The sequence below is a fragment of the Mus musculus genome, chromosome 11 (genome assembly GCF_000001635.26).
Source record: "Mus musculus strain C57BL/6J chromosome 11, GRCm38.p6 C57BL/6J".
Classification (NCBI taxonomy): Eukaryota; Metazoa; Chordata; class Mammalia; order Rodentia; family Muridae; genus Mus; species Mus musculus.
Window position 1 is genome coordinate 71,048,557 of NC_000077.6, and position 19,682 is coordinate 71,068,238.

At 43.4% G+C, this 19,682-nt stretch overlaps 1 pseudogene; it reads right to left on the reverse strand.

Moving 5' to 3' along the window:
- On the reverse strand, positions 8,324–9,433 carry Gm12321 (predicted gene 12321; annotated as a pseudogene).

Sequence of the window (19,682 nt, forward strand, 5' to 3'; positions counted from 1 at the left end):
AATCAACGTGTTTTGAATGTGTCTATCAAGGTTCACTCTAAAGTTAATCTCCAATGCACCCATGCTGGGAGGAGAGAAATAGGAGGTATTCAGGACTTAAGGGCTCTGCCTTAGTCAATGGTTGGTGTCATTACCACAGGAGCAGATTCCTGGGATCGTCACAAAAGCCAGCTGATCCTCTCATCGTACTCTCTGGTCCTTCCCTGTTTTGCCCTGGGATGTCAAAAACAAGAACTCTAGATGCAGAGCCCACAGCTTTACACTTCCTAGTCTTTAGAGCTCTATCTAGCAAATGATTTCACTCTTTTCAACGTATCCAGTCATTGGTAAAGTAGCATAAGAAGAACTAGGACAATGACCCACCCTGACAGCCCCTCCCAAATGTCTGCTGAATACTTGTTCAGTGAATGGATGGATAAGTTTCCTATGTTTATAGGAAGGCATGTCTGGTAAGGCATAACAGACAGGAACTTGGGGGACAGATAGATTTCATACTCATAACCTGAAATGTGTCAAACTGGGAGAACATAGAGCTAAACACATTCCCTAGGTGGAGAAGCTGATATTCCTGTCTGAAGAGTCCCTCTTTTTTTTTTATTAGATATTTTCTTCATTTACATTTCAAATGCTATCCCGAAAATCCCCTATACCCTCCCCCTGCCCTGCTCCCCTACCCACCCACTCCCACTTCTTGGCCCTGGCGTTCCCCTGTACTGGGGCATATAAAGTTTGCAAGACCAAGGGGCCTCTCTTCCCAATGATAGCCGACCAGGCCATCCTATGATACATATGCAGCTAGAGACACGAGCTCTGGGGGGTACTGGTTAGTTCATATTGTTGTTCCACCTATAGGGTTGCAGACCCCTTCAGCTCCTTGGGTACTTTCTCTAGCTCCTACATTGGGGGCCCTGTGATCCATCCAATAGCTGACTGTGAGCATCCACTTCTGTGTTTGCTAGGCCCCGGCCTAGTCTCACAAGAGACAGCTATATCAGGGTCCTTTCAGCAAAATCTTGCTGGCATTTACAATAGTGTCTGCGTTTGGTGCCTGATTATGGGATGGATCCCTGGGTGAGGTAGTCTCTGGATGGTCCATCCTTTCGTCTTAGCTCCAGACAGGAGTCCCTCTTCTAACACAGGGTGTTTGTGTGTATATGTGGGGAAAGATGGGTAAGGGAGCACACTGGCTTTCACCAAACATCCCTCTATATCTTTCTCTGCCTTTGGTGGCAACTTCTTTATTATTCCAGTGTTCTGGCTTCACAGTGGAACTGGTGGCTGTGTGTTATCATCTGCTGTGACCAGAGGACTTGACAACCATTTATAAAACAGAACAGAACAAAACAAAACAAAACAAAACAAAACAAAACTTCTGTTTCCTACAAAGGGATTTAAGCAGGAACATTGTTTGATTCTATTTTCACTATTAAAAAACAAACGAAGCCAGGCAGTGGTGGCGCACGCCTTTAATCCCAGCACTTGGGAGGCAGAGGCAGGCGGATTTCTGAGTTCGAGGTCAGTCTGGTCTGCAAAGTGAGTTCCAGGACAGCCAGAGCTATACAGAGGAACCGTGTTTCGAAAAAAACAAAAACAAAACAACAAACAAACAAACAAACAAACAACAGAACAAATGAAACCAAAGCAACCTATCTCATGCCTGTTGCTATGGTTTCCTAGTTTCTTCATGTCTTTATTTGTCTCTCCTGCCATCCCAGGACTATCTTCCCCATCCCTGAGCTCTGGACCAGCCATAGGATCTCAGTTTGGGACACCCATTACCATTCTCTGTGAGCATCTTGGGATTCTTTTTCTTTAGAGCCTTCAGCTTCCCCATCACCTAGTCACTCAGAGGGCTCTGGCCCAAGACAAGGGAAGCCACACTTCCTAGAATACGCTGAGGAACAAGGACTCAGTCACAGTTAGGTTCCCCAGAATTGGGCTCTGAGACAAAGCAGTGAGGGAGCTTATTGGGATGTGTCTCTTGGCCAACACTAGGACAGAGGAGGGAGGGCAGTAGCCAAGGAGAGAAGGAAATGTAGCTGTGATGTGTCAGTGAAGTCTTGGCCAGGTTGTAGGCAGGTTCAGACTGGACGAGGCCTTTGGAACTATCTAGAGTTGTTCTTTTATACCCTTACATGGACCAGACACTGGATACGAACCATCCTAAAAAGGAGACCGTGGATGAGGTAGGATTTTTTTTTTATGATTTATTTATTTATTTATTTATTTATTTATTTAATGTATGAGTGTTCTATCTGTATGTACACCTGGATTCCAGAAGAAGGCACCAGATCTTATTATAGGTTTCTGGGAATTGAACTCAGGACCTCTGGAAGAGCAGCCATGCTCTTAACCTCTGAGCCATCTCTCCAGTCCAGATGAGGTGATTCTTATGAGTAGAGAGCATTCTTGCAGCCATCAACATCTCAGTGATGGGGTGGGGTGTCATAGCTTTGTCACTGAAGGGACTCTGGACAGTTGTTTAAAGAGAACACAGAAGGTCTGTGTTCTAGGAGTTTATAAAACAGAATCTTGGTTATGTCTTCCAGCCCTTTTCGATGCTGGAGATGAAGGCTATGTTCTCACACACACATGCTCTCTATTGAGTCCCAACCCAGGCCCTGGATTCCGTTCCCACAGGCTTCAAGTCCCAGAATTGATTTAGGAAATGGCCATCTTCCCTGGGCCTCCATGTCCATGACAAGGGTTACTATCACGTCCTCTAAGGCTGCCATGAAGCAAGGACAAGGTGGGAGGAGAAGAATCCTACACTTGAGTGAGGCTGTGCAATGTCACCATTGCTAATCCTTTGGGCTACCCACCCTGTGGAGGGAGAGGAGCCCTTGAGGCTGAAGCTTGTTTCTATCTCTAGGAGGGAAGGAGGCAGCTAAGATTTGAAAAGTAACTGAGATATGTCCTGAAAGCAGACCTGTGGCAGAGGCCAGCACTGGACAATCTTGTCAGCAAGTGGGAGACAGTCATGGGCTGGGCCGTTTCTACAATCGGTGAGTTCAAATTCAGGCTCTTCGTTGTTATGTCCTACTCTGTCTATTCCTTTAGGCTTGAGAGTTTAGGTTTAGGTTTTCCTGGTGGGGAAAGTCATGAGCCATAGGTTTCCTGAACCCTCTCTGCCAAATGGAAGACCAGGAGGGCTCTGGACACAGGGGTCTAGAGCCTTCCGTTGTTCCCTGAGTACATAGCAGGGGGGCTCTGTTCCTCTAGGCTCATGCTGGGGAACTAGAAGGGAGAAGAAGCTGGAAGCATGGAAGTAGAGAAGGGCACACATGAGGGAAGCTTTCCTGGTTTGCGTGCCTATCAAGGGCATGGAGCTTATTTCATTTCAGCATCACAAGGTCCACTCAAGGCTCCTTTAAGGCTCTCTGTCTGCCCAGGGCTTCCTGAGACATGGGAGCTCAGGAACCACACAGCTCTGAGAGGAAGCATCCTCAGCAGAGGGATTGCAGCTCCCAGGGTGTGTCTCCCCAGCTGAGCTCAGGAGCTCAGGAGCCTCAGCCCTGTTCCTCTTTGCTTCTTCTTGTCTTCTTCTAATGAGAGAATCACATCACAGACTTATTTTAAAGAGATTTATTGGAGGATCCAGGGTGTGGAGGGATGAATTCAGGGATGGCTGCCCTCTGTGGCCAGGAGTGAACAGCAGGGAAATGGACAATGGACAGGGCTTATATAGGGTTTCTGAGGGGGCGATTTTCAGGGCAGAGATTTCCAGATTGAGGATTGATGGGATTTCAAGTCCTGAGCTTGGACATGTCAGGAATTTGTGGGTATTCCTGTTCAGAAATTGGTGAGGTTTTGTGCTCAGAGATTGGTCGTTTGAGTGGCTGCTTGCAACCCCACTAATCTGGCTAAGATAGGAGATGTTATGTAGGAAGATAGGGAGCCCAATGCAGCTTTTCTAGAGAAAATTGTGACAACATTCTGGATTTTTAACCCTACCCTGCTAGACCTGGAGTCACCAGAGAACAAGTCAGCAATGATGGTAACCTTTGCCAATCAAACAGTAACAGACATAAAGAGTAAGTCACAAAGAGTAGATAAGATACAAGAAAAGTCCCTACAAAAAATGTTGGAAAGTAAATAATAACCAAGAGTCTCCTGAAGACAAAACAGGCCTGATCCAATGCCATACAAACACAGGATTAGGCTAAAATCTTCCTGGCCACTGCAGCTGACACGAATGTGGAAAAACAATGACAACTGTGACATCTAGTGGATGACAAAGGTAAGAGATCATCAAGAACAGCTATGCCCCAGCTTCCAAACAAAAACCAATCTACATATTGTAATAGATAGGACATTAGGTCAAAGATTGCCCTAAGAACCCTCCAGAAAGATAGAAGGATTGCAAAAGTGCTGAACATAGAACTAAGTGACTAGGGGAGATGGGTTTTCAGCCTCCTTCCCGAACCCAGGGTGACCATCAAAGGGGAAGGGAAACCTATCAAGCTTCTTTTTTTTCCCCACTTTTTATTAGGTATTTAGCTCATTTACATTTCCAATTCTATACCAAAAGTCCCCCATACCCACTCACCCCCACTCCCCTACCCACCCACTCCCCCTTTTTGGCCCTGGCGTTCCCCTGTACTGGGGCATATAAAGTTTGTGTGTCCAATGGGCCTCTCTTTCCAGTGATGGCCGACTAGGCCATCTTTTGATACATATGCAGCTAGAGTCAAGAGCTCCGGGGTACTGGTTAGTTCATAATGTTGTTCCACCTATAGGGTTGCAGATCCCTTTAGCTCCTTGGGTACTTTCTCTAGCTCCTCCATTGGGAGCCCTGTGATCCATCCATTAGGTGACTGTGAGCATCCACTTCTGTGTTTGCTAGGCCCCGGCATAGTCTCACAAGAGACAGCTACATCTGGGTCCTTTCAATAAAATCTTGCTAGTGTATGCAATGGTGTCAGCGTTTGGATGCTGATTATGGGGTGGATCCCTGGATATGGCAGTCTCTACATGGTCCATCCTTTCATCTCAGCTCCAAACTTTGTCTCTGTAACTCCTTCCATGGGTGTTTTGTTCCCAATTCTAAGGAGGGGCATAGTGTTCACACTTCAGTCTTCATTCTTCTTGAAGTTATGAAACAAATGGTCCTATCAAGTTTCTAATAGGTGCAAGAGCTTGACATTCAGTCCTCATAGCGGTGCATGGAAAATTGTCAAACAGAAAGTCATGGGTACAAGCGGCTAAAGGCATGAACCAATACACATAGATTACCCAAAAAATTGCAGACCTCTGAGCAGGCTGATTATCTCACCCTTTTAAAACCATGCCAAATGTCCCTACCCCTTAGTAGGAAGAGACTTACTAACCAAAATTGGGGCTCAAATGACTTTTGACCCTGAGGGGATTTTCATCACAGGTAGAGATGGACGGCCAATACCGGTCCTCATTTGATCTTTAGAAGATAAATACAGACTACACTGAAGTATTGAGGCCACTAGAGAAGACATCTCCATATGGCTACATGCTTGATGGGCAGAGGTATATGGGGACAGTATGATTCTGGGACTGTCTGGGCCTCAGCCTTACCTGCCTACACTTAAGCCCAATGAGCAGAGTTGATTGCCCCGACAAAGGCCCTCAACTTGGACAAAGAAAAGCAGGTTAATATTTATACAGATAGCAGATAGGCCTTTGCCTTTACACGTGTTCATGGGGGCCATCTATCAAGAGAGGGGACTACTTATGGCAGGGAGAAAGACTATCAAAAATAAACAAGACATTTTAGACTTATTACAGCCATCTGATTACCCAAAAAGTTGGCAATAATTCATTTCCCTGGCCACCAAAAGGCAACTAATGAGGAGGCCAGAGGCAATCAAAAAGCAGATGCAGCCACCCTTAACCCTATCCTGGCCCTAGATTGCCAAATCCTGGGCCACCCACTGTACCAGAAAAACCTAAATATTCTAAGGACATTGCTTACATGAAAAAGAAATGGCCTATGTGTCACAAGTGTAAAGACTGGTGGCTCACTAGAGGTGGTAACTTAATCCTGCCTAATGACCTCACTAAGAAATTGCTCCAACATATCCACCAGACTGCCCACCTGGGTACGAGGAAACAGGATCTTATTCAACACGTGGACTTGAAGGTTTTTCACCTAAAGTTTTTAGTGGAACAAATTGCCTCTAAAATGTTCACCTACAAACTCACAGATGTAGACCATCAACACAAAGAAAGGGGTTCTCAAAAAAGAGGAATCAGACCATTAAGAAATAGACTTCAGTAAGGTAAGACCAGGCAAACATGGTAACTCCTGTTACTCACTTTTGGGCCCTACATCCTTAATAGCCTGGTTAATTTTGTCAAAGACCAAGTTGATACTGTACAACTCTTGGTCCTTAAGTCTCAATATCAAGCATTAAAACTTAAGACCATAGATACTAATGTCCTTTTTAGGTGCGTGTGAAAGGGGGAATAGAGAGCCCAACTGAAATGAAGAGTCCAGCTTTATTTTACAGATTCTATTTTGCTTTCAGACTCCATTTTATAAATAATGAGCCCTCTAAATGAACTCAGCTAATAGAAAAACACCAATTTGTTCCAAAAACGATGTCACCTTGACAACAATCACAATACCCCCAGGCAAATAACCACTCCATTCCTAGCAACAACCAATTAGTACTTAAGGAAAAAGTACCTAATGTCTTAAAGTAGATTAATTAAGCTAGCAACCATTGTTCATACCAAGCTAAAATCATAATTAGCCAACAAAAGTGCACCAAACAAATGCCAACCAATTATATAACTGCCAAATTGAAAAGTCCCTCATCCTACTCCATGATAAAAAGTCAAGGCTTGTACCAGGTCAGGACCTTCCATACCTTTCACCGTTCTAGAGAGGTTAGAAGGTCCAAACTCGAACTTAAATACTCTACTTTTATGTACAAGTTAGACTACTGATGTCTCTAGTGGTCTTTGGACACCTCAAGATATAGACATATCTTTGTGAATCATTTTTTCCTGCCTGTTGTCGAGCCTTCAGGGAATCACCACAAAATTACACAGCGATAACACTCAGTATCTATGGTCTTAATTCTTCAATAAAAAGACACAGACTAATAGATTGGATTAGAAAACAGGATCCACCTTTCTGCTGCATCCAAGAAACACACCTCATCAAACATTATTTTGGCACAAACTGGAATTATCTGGGAGGAGGAACCTCAAGAAAAGGCCTCCATCATATAGATTGTAGGTAAGTCTGTAGGACATTTTTTGATTAATTAATGATTGATGTAGGAGAGCCCAGCTTACTGTGGGCAGTATCACTTCTGGACTATTGGTACTGTGCTGTACAAGAAAGTAGGGTGAGCAAGTCATGAAGAAGAATCCAGTAAACCTTGTTTCTCCATGGCCTCTAAGTTCCTGCCTCCAGGTTCCTGACTTAAGTTCTTACACTGATTTCCCTTCATGATGAACTATGTTGTGGAAATTTAAGCTGAAGTAAATCCTTTTCTTCCCAAGTTGCCTTTGGTCTTGTTACTTCATTACAGCAAAAGAAACCCTTACTAAGACATAATAATCTTATAAAAATGAGTCTTTTCATTGAGCCATCTTCATGCATGCATATATTTATGCACGTATGTATATGTATTTATGTATGCTTATCATCTATCTATCTATCTATCTATCTATCTATCTATCTATCTATCTATCTATCTGTTTCACTGTCCTTATATCATACGTTGATTGCATTTATTCTCTTTAACCCATTCCCCCTTTTTTCCTCCTTATCTCTTTTCTGTTGTCTAATAGTCACCGTGGCAGTTTGAATGAAAATGGCCCTCATAGATTCAGTGTTTGAATGCTTGGTCCATAGGGAGTGGCACTATTAGGAGGTGTGGCCTTATTGGAGAAAGTGTGTCACTGTGAGAGTAGGCTTTGAGGTCTTATATGCTCAAGTCTGGCCAGTGTGACACAGAGTCTCCTTCTACTGTCTGTGGATCAAGATGTAGAACTCTCAGCTACCTTTTCAGCACCATGTCTGCCTGCATGCTGCTATGATTCCTGCTATGATGATAACAGACTAAACCTCTGAAACTGTAAGCCAGCCCGAATTAAATGTTTTCCTTTATAAGAGTTGCCATGGTCATGATGTTTCTACATAACAATAAAACTAAGACAGCCACTCTATTACTTAAATTTTTTTTCTATTTTCTCATTTATTAAAAGGCAGACAGCAATTTCAGACTACCAACTTAGATGTTTCCTATTATATACACCAAATTGATTCATTACCACGAAATTTCTTGCAACATAAAAGGTGAGATAATTAAATATTTGCTTTAGAATACAACAACCAATCTGATTCATCTTTCTGAGACTCTGAAATGACCAGGATGGTGACACACTCTTTTGTATGAACCTTCCTCTTCAGAACCCCGGAGGTTAGGTAACTAAAGAAGCGCACAAGGAGCCACAGTTCTCAGTTCTGTCAAACTGTTACTAGGTTAAAAAAAATTTTTTTTTAAGACAGGTGGAAAATTGTGGGACTACTCCATACAGTTTTTAGAAATATTTCTCCAACAATTTAATTAAAAGGACCTAAAATGACCCTCTAAACAGTGTCCTTGGAATGCTTGTTAGTGTCAGGATGAGGGCCACTTCCCACCTCTACTACTGTCCCTTTTGTTATCATAGTCATGGCTCCAGCCATCATGATTCCTGTCGTCATAGTAGAAATCTTCTCGGCCTCCTCTGTAATGATAGTCAGACCCATGGTCAGAGTAATGCTGCTCACGGCTATAGTGTCTATCTGCTAGGTAGGGGTGAGAATTCTGTCTTTTACGCTGTGATGGCAGTGCATCTTGGCGCCACTGGGAGCTGGAAGACTGGTTAAAGGTATGACCATGTGGTTGAGCTGATGGTGAAAATCGCAACTGATCTGCATGTGGAGTACCAAATTTCCCAGTGTATGACATCTGTCTGAAAGCATTGTTTATCTACCATTGCTTGCCGCTGATAAGCTTCTGGAGAAGAAAAGGACCTCTGGACCATCTGAGCTGTCAGAGTCACGTTACCCACTGTCCTTTCATAGCTTTTAGGAGATGTGGAGGTTGGGCTTAAATTTCCAACACGATGCTGGGGATATGACATACTGGCATCCTGAGAGGCGTGACTACATCCTGATCTAAACTGAATTTTGATAGGCCTTCTGAAAAGTTTGATTCCATTGAGCAGATTCATGGCGTAGGGAACAGACACTTCGTGTTTGAAGTTCATGAATGCAAACTGCTTCAGTTTGCCATCTTTATCTTTTGGGATTTTTACCTTTATATTATTGGCCCAGCCTGGTGGAACAGCTCGAAGAGGAGCTCCTCTGTCACGTTCGTCTCCAGGTTACCCACGAACAGAGTGCGGTCGGCATCTGCGGACGGTGCCCCCATCTCCGCGTAGTTCCAGTCCCTACTGTTAAATTTTTTAAAGGTGTGGTTTTTTTTTCCTGTCTGTTGCTCAGATTATTCTTTTTTTAAATATTTTTTTATTAGGTATTTTCCTCAATTACATTTCCAATGCTATCCCAAAAGTCCCCCATACCCTCCCCCCATTCCCCTACCCACCCATTCCCACTTTTTGGCCCTGGCGTTTTCCTGTACTGGGGCATATAAAGTTTGCAAGTCCAATGGGCCTCTCTTTCCAGTGATGGCAGACTAGGCCATCTTTTGATACATAAGCAGCTAGAGTCAAGAGCTCCGGGGTACTGGTTAGTGCATATTGTTGTTCCACCTACAGGGTTGCAGATCTCTTTAGCTCCTTGGTTACTTTCTCTAGCTCCTCCATTGGGGGCCCTGTGATCCATCCAATAGCTGACTGTGAGCATCCACTTCTGTGTTTGCTAGGCCCCGGCCTAGTCTCACAAGAGACAGCTATATCAAGGTCCTTTCAGCAAAATCTTGCTAGTGTATGCAATGGTGTCATTGTTTGGAGGCTAATTATGGGATGGATCCCTGGATATGGCAGTCTCTAGATGGTCAACCCTTTTATCTCAGCTCTAAACATTGTCTCTGTAACTCCTTTCATGGGTGATTGTTTCCAATTCTAAGAAGGGGCAAAGTGTCCACACTTTGGTCTTCGTTCTTTGAAATTCTTATCATACAGATCTTTCACTTCCTTAGAGTCACTCCAAGATATTTTATATTATTTGTGATTATTGAGAAGGTTGTTGTTTCCCTAATTTCTTTCTCAGCTGTTAATTCTTTGTGCAGAGAAAGGCCATTGAATTGTTTGAGTTAATTTTATATCCAGCTACTTCACCGAAGCTGTTTATCAGGCTTAGGAGTTCTCTGGTGGAATTTTTAGTGTCACTTATATATACTATCATATCATCTGCAAAAAGTGATATTTTGACTTCATCTTTTTCAGTTTGTATCCCCTTGTTCTCCTTTTGTTGTCAAATTGCTCTAGCTAGGACTTCAAGTACAGTGTTGAATAGGTAGGGAGAAAGTGGGCAACCTTGTCTAGTCCCTGATTTTAGTGGGATTGCTTCCAGCTTCTCACCATTTACTTTGATGTTGGCTATTGGTTTGCTGTAGATTGCTTTTTATCATGTTTATGTATGGGCCTTGAATACATGATCTTTCCAAGACTTTTATCATGAATGGGTGTTGGATCTTGTCGAATGCTTTTTTTTGTGTCTAAGGAGATGATCATGTGGTTTTTTGTCTTTGAGTTTGTTTATATAATGGATTACGTTGATGGATTTCCGTATATTAAACCATCCCTGCATCCCTGGAATAACACCTACTTGGTCAGGATGGATGATTGCTTTAATGTGTTCTTGGATTCGGTTAGCGAAAATTTTATTTGTTGAAGGATTACTTTCTTGCTTTTTCTAGGGTGTGATTTCCGTCCTTGTATTTTTTTTTTTTTTGGTTATTATCCTTTGAAGGGCTGGATTCGTGGAAAGATAATGTGTGAATTTGGTTTTGTCGTGGAAAACTTTGGTTTCTCCATCTAGTAATTGAGAGTTTGGCTGGGTATAGTAGCCTGGGCTGGCATTTGTGTTCTCTTAGGGTCTTATAACATCTGTCCAGGCTCTTCTGGCTTTCATAGTCTCTGGTGAAAAGTCTGGTGTAATTCTGATAGGCCTGCCTTTATATGTTACTTGACCTTTTTCCCTTACTGCTTTTATTATTCTATCTTTATTTAGTGCATTTGTTGTTCTGATTATTCTGTGTCGGGAGGAATTTCTTTTCTGGTCCAGTCTATTTGGAGTTTCGTAGGCTTCTTGTATGTTCATGGGCATGTCATTCTTTAGGTTTGGGAAGTTTTCTTCTAAAAGTTTGTTGAAGATATTTGCTGGTCCTTTAAGTTGAAAATCTTCATTCTCATCTACTCCTATTATCCCTAGGTTTGGTCTTCTCATTGTGTCCTGGATTTCCTGGATGTTTTGAGTTAGGATCTTTTTGCATTTTGTATTTTCTTTGATTGTTGTGCTGATGTTCTCTATGGAATCTTCTGCACCTTCCGTCTCTTGTATTTTATTGCTGATGCTTGCATCTATGGTTCCAGATTTCTTTCCTAGGTTTTCTATCTCCAGCATTGCCTCACTTTGGGTTTTCTTAATTGTGTCTACTTCCATTTTTAGGTCTTGGATGGTTTTATTCAATTCCATTACCTGTTTGGTCGTTTTTTCTTGCCATACTTAAAGGTATTTTTGTTCTTCCTCTTTAAGGTCTTCTACCTGTTTAGCAGTGTTCTCCTGTATTTCTTTAAGTGAGTTATTAAAGTCCTTCTTGATGTCCTCTACCATCATCATGAGATACACTTTTAAATAAGGGGCTATCTTTTCGGGTGTGTGGGGGTGCCCAGGATTGGGTGGGGTGGGAGTGCTGAGTTCTGATGATGGTGAGTGGTCTTGGTTTGTGTTAGGAAGATTCTTATGTTTGCCTTTCGTCATCTGGTAATCTCTGGTGTTAGTTGTTGTAGTTGTCTCTGGTTAGATCTTGTTCCTCAGGTGTTTATGTTAGCCTCTATCAGCGACCTGGGAGACTAGCTCTCTCCTGAGTTTCAGTGTTCAGAGTACTCTCTGCAGGCAGGATCTCCTCTTGCAGGGAAAGTGCCCAGATATCTGGTGTTCGAACCTGCCTCCTGGAAGAAGTTGTGATCCACTCACCAGAGGTCCTAAGATCCCATGGAGGGTCCTGTGGGGGACCTTGTGGGTGTCCGCAGACTCTGCGTGCAAGGAACCCCGGTGCTGGTGTGGCCTGGAAGGGACTTGTGACCCTGATCAGGCTGGGTTTTCTGCTTCCCTAATTAATGCAGTCTCAGGTCCCGTGCTATTGGATTGGAGCAGATGCTGTGTTCCACTCACCAGAGGTCTTAAGATCCTGTGGAGGGTCCTGTGGGGACCTTGCTGGTGTCCGGAGACTATGCGAGCAAGGAACCCCGGTGCTGGCATGGACCGGAAGGGACTTGTAAAAGATGTTTCTAGGACAGTATCACAGGGACCACTTGCCACATAGGCAGCAAGGAGCTAAGCGCTCAGATTATTCTTAAAGTAGTTTGAACTCCATTGATTTACCTGCTTTGTCCTTTTGAGTAATGGTCTGATAAGCCTCTGTCAACAAGTTCAGTTAAAATGTAAGCTCTATCATGAAAAATGCTTGGAAATGGGGAAATAGAAGACTCTAAACAAAAAAATACAAAACATTTCTTCCCTGAGAATTTTTCCCTTTCTGGTCCACTTGTGTCAACAGTCTCTTCTATGGTACCTTGTATGTGGTTGACCATTGCAAGTGCTATGCCATGTGGTAAATAGAGTAGAAGACCATCTTTTCTCCCAAGTCGTGAGGTCCATAGGGCAGCAACTGTATTTTCTGTTTTGTGATCAGTAGGGCTTGTCATAAAGTCAGTGCTTAGTGAATGTTTATGGAACAACACAAGGGGAGACTGAGATTGAGACTGATACTGAGTACTGGCATTGAGTAACCTCTGCAGCATAGAGTCATGTACCCTGGGAAGGAACATCCACCATGCTGCTAGAGCTAGGGGGTTGACAGGATCTATTTTAGGCTGAGTACTAAGGCCATTGTGGCATCATTGTTCAAGGAAATCATCTTTGTAGAGAAAAATAAGAACTCTAACATAAATATATCTATAGGCATTCTGAGGTGATCGGGGAAGACCTCAGGGCTAAGGTCATTGTAATGGGGGGGGGTATTGAGGTGGTTTGAATAGGTTTGGCACACATAGATTCATGTGGTGAATGCTTATCCATAGGGAGTAGTACTATCAGGGGTGTAGCCTTACTGGAGTAAGTGTGGCTTTGTTAGAGGAAACGCATCACTGTGTAGGTGGGCTTTGAGGTCTCCTGTGCATACGGTCTTTCCAGTGTGGAATTAGAGATTCCTCCTGGCTGCCTGTGGGAGACAGCCTCCTCTTGGCTATCCTTAGATCAAGATGTAGAACTTTCAGTTTCTTCTCCAGCACTATATCTACACGGACACTGCTATGCATCTTGCCATGATAATAGTGGATTGACCCTCTGAAATGGTAAGCCAGCATCAATGAAATTCTTTGTCTTGGTAATGGTGTTTCTGCACATCAATAAGATCCTAACCAAGATAGAAATTGGTACCAGGCACTGGGGTATTTCTGGGATAGGTCTGACCATGGTTTTGTTTGGAGAAATGTATTTTGGGATTTCAGATTAATAAAGCAGTGGAATGCTTTAAGTGGGGCTTAATGGTGCTTAGAGTGATTTGAACTTTTGAGGCCTGGATCAAGACATTTCAAAGAAGAAGAATCTTAGTATGTTGCCTAGAGATCAGTTATGTGATATTTTGGTGAAGTGTGTGACTGGTTTTTGACCTTGTCTGAATATTCTGCCCAAGGTTAAGGTGAAGAGATTCAGATTAATCACACTGACCAAGGAAATCTCAAAAAAAGCCTAGCATAGACCCTGTTCTGTGTTTCACTCTTATGAAGAACATTTTGATCAAGTGTAGCAAACTGAGAAACGAAAAATACAAAATGTATGGTTCAAAGATTAAAGGGGAAGTAGGAAATAGAGAGGAACTAAATTCAGTTTTCCAGGACAACTGAATGAAATTAAGGGAGTGGGGAAATATCCCACCCAGCTAAGCTTATTATTTATATGTTAAAAGTTGAAAAAAGTATAGTTATGTTAGGTGTTAATATGACCTGGTTGTTGTTTTCATCTAGACATAAGGAAATATGCTTGTCTCTCCTGGGCATATATCCAGAAGATGTCCCAACCGGTAAGAAGGACACATGCTCCACTATGTTCATAGCAGCCTTATTTATAATAGCCAGAAGCTGGAAAGAACCCAGATGCCCCTCAGCAGAGGAATGGATACAAAAAATGTGGTACATTTACACAATGGAGTACTACTCAGCTATTAAAAAGAATGAATTTATGAAATTCCTAGGCAAATGGATGGACCTGGAGGGCATCATCCTGAGTGAGGTAACACAATCACAAAAGAATTCAAATGATATGTACTTACTGATAAGTGGATATTAGCCCAGAAATTTAGTATACCAGAGATATAAGATACAATTTGCAAAACACATGAAACCGAAGAACGAAGACCAAAGTGTGGACACTTTGCCCCTTCTTAGAACTGGAAACAATCACCCATGGAAGGAGTTACAGAGACAATGTTTAGAGCTGAGACAAAAGGATGGACCATCTAGAGACTGCCATATCCAGGGATCCATCCCATAATTAGCCTCCAAACAATGACACCATTGCATACACTAGCAAGATTTTGCTGAAAGGACCCTGATATAGCTGTCTCTTGTGAGACTAGGCCAGGGCCTAGCAAACACAGAAGTGGATGCTCACAGTCAGCTATTGGATGGATCACAGGGCCCCCAATGGAGGAGCTAGAGAAAGTATCCAAAGAGCTAAAGAGATCTGCAACCCTGTAGGTGGAACAACATTATGCACTAACCAGTACCCCGGAGCTCTTGACTCTAGCTGCATATGTATCAAAACATGGCCTAGGTGGCTATCAGTAGAAAGAGAGGCCCATTGGACATGCAAACTTTATATGCCCCCAGTACAGGGAAACGCCAGGGCCAAAAAGTGGGAATGGGTGGGTAGGGAAATGGGGGGAGGGTATTGGGGACTTTTGGGATAGCATTGGAAATGTAATTGAGGAAAATCCGTAATAAAAATATTTTTTAAAAAAGGAGATATGCTTGTGTGTCAAATTGACAAGGGATGGATTGTAATGGTTATTCTTGGTTGTCAACTTGACTATGTCTGGAATGAACTACAATCTAGAACTTCTAAAGATCTTCTGAGGAGGTATTAAAGAAAAGCTTAGGTCCAGGAATGGTGGTATACACCTTTAATCGCAGGAAACAGGTAGGCAGATCTCCAAGTTCAAGGCCAACCTGGTACAGAGCAAGTTCCAGGTTTAAAAAAAAAAAAAGAGGTATGCAGATCTCTGAGTTCAATGTCAGCCTAGTCTACAGAGAAAGTTCCAGAACAGCTGAATTTAGATGGTGAAGGAAAGCATTGAAAATAGAAAGCCAGTGAAGATGTAATAGATCAAGGGGGGCATGTTCCAGCCCCAGCAAGCCATAGAACTTGGCAGCTTTGACCATGTGACTCTGACTCAAGAGTCAAGAATAGAAGGAGTTGTTGAGACAGTTGATGCTGTTTATCTGGAGATAATAAATTAGGGGTGATTAAGAAAAGACCAGCATCACTGAGGTGAAATCTTCTAGAAGTGTTTTCTTAGAGCATAAAGAAGCTGTGTTCCAGAGATAGACCTCATGCTGTCAGCCAGACTTGGTAAAGCGTAAGAATCACCCAGGTAGTACTGGTTTTGAAGGCTTTAAGGGTTCATGGAGGGTAGCTGAGGCTTGGAACTCTGAGAGGCTAGGAAAGACCATTGGTGAGGGTGCAGACTTAGTGGTGGTTGAAGGCTCAGGACTGAAAGAGTTTTGCAAAGAAGTTGAGGCTTGACACCGTGAAGAGAGCCTATGAGAGGTTATTGGTGAAAGTGCAGCCCAGTTTCAGAGGAAGACCCTAGCATATTGTAGATGCCAGTACCATGGGATGACTATCAAGAACAGTAGCAGCAGTGGAGCAGAATCAGCCAGAGTCTACAGTGCTTCAGAGGGCAGAGCTGGAGAAGTGACCAAAGCCCTTTGGAGGATTTCAGAAGATCATGTGTGGATCTCAGATAATGGAACAGAAGCTGTGAAGTGTAGTTGCCTTGGAGACCTCAAGATGTTAGAAATGCCAGAGCCATAGAACATGGGCAGAGGAAATCTGCTAATGGAGTGGATGACAGCCCAAGGGAAAGAAGAGTATTGTAGCTAACAAAGCAGAAAGGAGTTGACATTAGACATGTAGATGCAGAGATTGGAGTTTGCCCAGATGGTTTTCTATCTTGCTTTTTGTCCAGTATTCCCTCACTATGACATTTTGGAATGGCAATTATATCCTGTTATCCTGTGGTCAGGAGCAGTTTGCTGCTTCTCTGAAGGGGAGAGAGAGAGAGAGAGAGAGAGAGAGAGAGAGAGAGAGAGAGAGAGAGAGGTCTCCTGCTAGTCAGAGTCAAGGCAGGTTAGGGTCTGTTGATAGATTTCCTGGCCTGCTGAGGCATGGAAGAATAAGAGAAGGTGCATTTGAGGCTCAAGGTGAGGGACTGAACATTCTATTGACCTTGGTAGAAGGAACAGGGAGGCTTCTGGATGAGAACAAATATCTTATGTGTCTACTTCAGCAATTGTTTCTGTTAGCATGTGGCTTTGCTCCCCATGGTACTTTGTAGTATAAAAAGGCTGAGAAAAACAAACTCAAGGCTGGCTGGCATGGTATTGACCTCCAGCCCTCCAATATCTTTTGTATCTTCTTTCTGCTTTCCCTATCTTTATTCCTTGCTCCCCCCTCAGAGACTGTTCAACTCTGTCTGGTACAATCTTGTGATGTTGGAAGTATGTGACCTACTTTTTGATTTTATTTTGATTTTATAGGGAATTACAGTAAAGAGATTACATGAAGCTCAGAAGAGAGTTTGAACTCTTCAACCAAAGTTCCATTCTTTGGCTCTGTATGCCCCAGAATCAATGTAAACTTCAGTTCATAGTGTCACTCAGTGTGAAAGTAGCAGAGGTAACTCCAGGTTCACACAGCTAGTTATGTCTTACACGCGTTCTCACGACCGGCCAGGAAGAACGCAACAAACCAGAATCTTCTGCAGCAAAGCTTTATTGCTTACATCTTCAGGAGCCAGAGAGCAAGAGAGCAAGAGCTCTATTGCTTACATCTTTAGGAGCCAGAGCGCAAGAGAGCAAAAGAGAGCAAGAGTGCAAGAGAGAGAATGGCGAAACCCCGTCCCTTTTTAAGGAGAATTATCCTCCGCCTAGGACATGTCACTCCCTGATTGGCTGCAGCCCATCGGCCGAGTTGTCGTCACAGGGAAGGCAGAGCACATGGAGTGGAGAACTACCCTTGGCACATGCGCAGATTATTTGTTTACCACTTAGAACACAGGATGTCAGCGCCATCTTGCAACGGCGAATGTGAGGGCGGCTCCCAACATCTCCCCCTTTCCTTTTAATAAGAGCAATAGGCCACCCATATTAATGAGAGTGGAGATAGAGGTCAAATCCCCAGTGTGCAGGTAAAGGAGCCGTACACATAACCTCCTCCCAGGCTCATCACCCAGAGGGGTCCTGGTCTGGTCCCGTGTCGTTTTTCCTGGGGAGAAGGACACTTGGACACTCAACCTTCTTGAAAGATGACATGTCTCCCTAGAATAGGCTCATATATGCCGCAGAGCCCTTCTACTGCAGTGCTTAGCCGTGCAACTCTCTCAGGCTGCTGAAGCACACTCACTCTATCCCGTGCAATGAGACTAGCCTCGTGGGGTGCAAGAGCTGAATGGCCAGCGACCTATTGCTTAAGCATAGATAACCATATATCAGGGGAAGCACCATGTTCTAGAGCTGCAAGTGCCTGGGCAATAACCACCTTGTCTCTCCTAGTTTGGGCCTTAAGCTTACAGACCAACCAGAGAAGAAACACTAATCCACAGCAAAGTATATCTCCAAATAATATCAATCCCACCCATTCTTTAAAGAAGGAAAATGCTGAGGAGATCCAATTGGGTAATCCTTTGGTCAGGGACAGGTCCAAGCGCGTGGAGTTGACCTGAATAATGGCAATTCTTAATTCCCAAAGGGTCTGTTCAAATTCAGCCGTCCAATTCTGTAACATATACTGAGAAAGACTTTTTGACAAATTAGCTGCCCTAGTAAATTTCTCATACTGAATGGAAATAACGTATAATCCCGGAAACCTTTGTTCACATCCCAGCTGAGCTATTTGCCATAATACATCTAGTTGTTCCTGGACAAGATCTATGCGTTGATTAACCAGCATGAGACCTCCCTGTATCTTGACATTAGCTGAGGCCTGTTTATCTATGACTGTGGTCACCGAGGCTGACAATGTGTTAATGGTGTCAGTCGTCTGGACCTGTCCAGACAGAGCCAAGACTGTCTGAATCAAGGCCAAACCCAGTTCCTTGTTAGTGGTAAAAAAGCAGGGGAATACTTGAGCATTATACATCACCGGCATTGGGAGTGGAAATGTCGACATTATCTCCCAATGCTGCTCTCTCTTTGTTATTGTCGCCCTGGACATCACCAAGACGAGGGACATCAGTATTCCCTTGGTCAGTCTGGATTTTTCGGGTGAGTCTTTCTGGTATCCAAAATGGGTTGTCTTCATTCTGTGGAAAAACACAAACCGCTCCCCTGGATCTTATCAAAATAGGATCCGGGCCATACCATTTATTATCAAGGACATTTTTCCATTTAACCATCTCATTGGGCCTATCTGGCTCTGAACAATGACGTTCAGCCGCAGTATGGCCATGAGCATCAAGATTTAAAAAATTGAGTGTAAAGAGTGCCATAGACACAGACACTATTGGTACTCGGGGTAGAGCCTCCTCGACTCCTCTTTTCTGTTTTATTAGATAGGATTTGAGGGTGCGATGCGCACGCTCAACAATACCCTGTCCTTGAGGGTTGTATGGAAGTCCAGTCAGGTGGGTCACGTCCATCTGACGGCAGAACTGCTGGAATTTTTGAGATGTATAAGCTGGTCCATTATCAGTCTTAAGGAGTTTGGGTTTCCCCCAAGCACTCCATGCCTCAAGGCAATGTTGAATCACATGTGAGGCTTTTTATCCGGTTAACAGAGAGGCAAACATGATGCCAGAGCAGGTGTCAATAGAGACATGTAAATATTGATTTCTCCCAAAGGAGGAAATATGCGTGACATCCATTTGTCAGTCCTGTAATGGCCTGATGCCACGGGGGTTTACCCCTACATGAGGAGTAGTTAAATTTGACAACAATCTAAAGGTATTAAGTAATCAGAATCATTTCCAGTAGAACCAATCTCTCTGGCAGCTCAAGGAATACCAGAGGAAGGAAAACAGCCATGTAGGCTTGGCAAAATTATTAGTTGAGCTATTCTGTCCCCTTGTGATATAGAAAAGACAACTTGAGGACAAGAACAGAGAACCTGAAGTTCCCCTTTATAATCCTGATCTACAACTCCAGGGTGGACAATAAGACCTTGTAGGCTGCAAGAGCCTGCCTCTGTCATTCTGGCCACAAAATCTGAGAAGGACTCCTGAGGTCCCTGGACA